The sequence below is a fragment of the Phoca vitulina genome, unplaced genomic scaffold (genome assembly GCF_004348235.1).
Source record: "Phoca vitulina isolate PV1807 unplaced genomic scaffold, GSC_HSeal_1.0 scaffold94, whole genome shotgun sequence".
NCBI lineage: Eukaryota > Metazoa > Chordata > Mammalia > Carnivora > Phocidae > Phoca > Phoca vitulina.
The window spans coordinates 3394821-3398023 of NW_022589797.1; positions in this window are offsets into that span (position 1 = coordinate 3394821).

The window sequence follows — 3203 nt, forward strand, 5'->3', positions numbered from 1 at the left end:
AGATGAGTAAGCTCCTGAGGTGGCTTAGGATTCAGGATTAAATGCCATCTTAACTGGGACAAGGGAAGGGGGCATGTAGGCCTTATAGGGGAGAAGACGTGATTTTTAGGAAAGATGAATGGGTCTTTAGAAGAATAGATGGGAAATAGGATGTTTTGTGACAAAGTCTGCCTGAGTGTGGTGTTAACTTCTCCTATGACAAGAGTCAGTCTTCCCTAGTTTGTGAAATTCCTGGGGTGGGGATTTATGACAGTTGAGTTCCTTTTTGGGGGCTCTTGTCTCTAGACAGACAAGAGAAATTCAGAGAACACTCTCCCTGCATTTGCTATTTTTCAAGTGTCTACAGCTCAAAACAATCATTACACCAAAGCAGCATATTTTGGGGTAGCATGTCCTGAACTCCTGTAATCGTATTTTGGCATGGCACATTCTGCTACCCTTCCTTCCTCATCTTTGAAAATTCTTCAAGAAGTTTCACAATCTGTGGGGTGCCTGGGTGGCTCAGTCAGTTAAGCGTCTGCCTTTGGAGCAGGTCATGATTCCAGAGTCCTGGGATCAAGTCCCACGTTGGGCTCCCTGCTCAGCGGGGAGCCTGCTTCTCCCTCTGCCCCCCACCCCCCACTTGTGTGTTCTCTCTCTCACAAAAATAAATAAATAAAATCTTTTTAAAAAGTTGCTTTGCTGGAACTTTCATAACGAATCTCAGAATGAACTTTTAAAAAAGCCTCTCAAGGCTAGGAAGCCACACCAGAACTCACTATCAGACTTCACATGAATATCTATACATTTGGATGAATTCTTCTCTGTTTCAGGTCCCGAAAATATCCTGAGGGGACTGAGCCTGCCAGGACTCACCTGGAAAACCCTGAAAGCAAGGTACCAGGTGGTTTCTCAAAAGGGGGCTTAATAAGCACTGGCCCCTTAAAAATCAACCCTACTGCCTTAAAGCTGTCTGGTTATATCTTAATCTGTGTTCATCACTCTCAAATACGACATTCCAGTCAAACCCTTGGTAAAATAAGCAATATTTCCAATTGTGTCCTATTGCAAGATTCTTACTGAACTTAGGCAAATAGGCATATTGCCATGAAAATAAGAACACTCAAGAGTTTCTGAATTCTGTCAGGATCAGGTAGGGAGAAAAGATAAATGCTTCAATTCTTTTTACATAGGTATACTTTGCCAACTTGCAGCCAGTCACGGATCACTTAAGGAAAAAGAGGAGAAGTCTCCTTAAATCTGGAAAGCAGAACATTAAAGAACCAGTGATGTTTCAAATAAAAAGTCATAAAAATTATAATCACCTTCATCAATTTATTCAGCCCCATGTAATTAATTCATGTTTTGCTTGATCCTGAGTTAGCAGTTTTTTAAATCATTTTGTTTTTTCATTAGAGCTCTAGAAATTCTTACCCAGGTCAATGGTATAACCTTAACGTTATGAGAAACCTGCAATCTAGAGGACTTTTCAGAGTTCCTTCCATGAATTGTTCTGAAGATAAAGGATTTTTGGATCATAGCTGCTTGCAAAAGCTTTTAGAAAATATCAGAGTAAAAGAATAACTGAAAGGGGCACCTGGGTGGCTCAGTTGGTTAAGCGGCTGCCTTCGGCTCAGGTCATGATTCCAGGGTCCTGGGATCAAGCCCCGCGTCGGGCTTCCTGCTCAGCGGGGAGCCTGCTTCTCCCTCTCCCTCTGCCTGCCTCTCTGCCTACTTGTGCTCTCTCTCTGTCAAATAAATAAATAAATAAAATCGTTAAAAAAAAAAAAAAAAGGGCGCCTGGGTGGCTCGGTTGGTTGGGCGGCTGCCTTCGGCTCGGGTCATGATCCTGGAGTCCCGGGATCGAGTCCCGCATCGGGCTCCCTGCTCGGCGGGGAGTCTGCTTCTCCCTCTGACCCTCCTCCCTCTCATGCTCTCTGTCTCTCATTCTCTCTCTCGCAAATAAATAAAATCTTAAAAAAAAAAAAAAAAAACTGACTGACCAAAGACTTAAAAATGGTCATGATTAAAGATCTGATGATAGTTCATTTAGACAGAATTAACAAGGAAATTTGATGATCTCTGTGGCATACAACATTTTAAGATGATAACTAGAGTTGCGACCGATGACATTATACCAGGATGTATCAGATTCTAGGAATTTCATACAGTTTCTAGAACACTTATATTAATAACATATACCCATACAAATATAACCTAAGAAGGTTGCATATAACTTGTTTGACAATCCTTCCCATGTAATATAACATGTCAGATAAATCTAATCTCTCTTTTTATAAGGAGAGAGAACAAGTCTTTTGAGATGTTCCAGAAATCCTGTAGAATAATTAAGTGATAATTAAAGTGATAATTAAAGATTTAGACAAAATGACTATTAAAGATTTCAAAGGCAAATACAGAAAATTACATAGTTTTAAAAAACCTTAGCTCTTTTAATAGAGAACTATTAAAAACTTTTAATAGAGTTTTCTTAAGTAATCAAAGACCCGATATGAAGCATGGGAAATTATTTTGATTAAACACAGAATCTTTGTTTTCCAGACAGATTATTTAAAAGGTAAAGAAAAACCTTTCACAATCTCTTATCAAGAGCAAGCCAATAAAACAGGACCACTATCTTATACCATATACAAAAATGAAATAAAAATGGATTAAAGACTTGAATGTAAGACCTGAAACCATAAAACCCCTAGAAGAAAACATAGGCAGTAAGTTCTCTGATGTTGGTCTTGGTGATGGCTTTTTTTTTTTTTTGACCCTAAAAGCAAAGGCAACAAAAGCATGAATAACCAAATGGGATTAAACTAAAAAGCCTCTGCACAGCAAAGGAAACCATCAACAAAATGAAAAGGCAACCTACTAAATGGGAGAAAATATTTGCAAATCATACGTCTGATAAGGGGTAAATATCCAAAATATACAAAGAACTCATACAACTCAACACCAAAAATACCCAAACGATCTGACAAAAAATAGGCAGAGAATCTGAATAGACATTTTTCCAAAGAATTAATACAGATGGCCAACAGGTATATGAAAAGATGCTCAACATCACTAATCAGGGAAATTTAAATCAAAACCACAATGAGGGTACCTGGGTGGCTCAGTCATTAAGCGTCTGCCTTCGGCTCAGGTCATGATCCCAGGGTGCTGGGATCGAGCCCCATGTCAGGCTCCCTGCTCAGTGGCGAACCTGCTTCTCC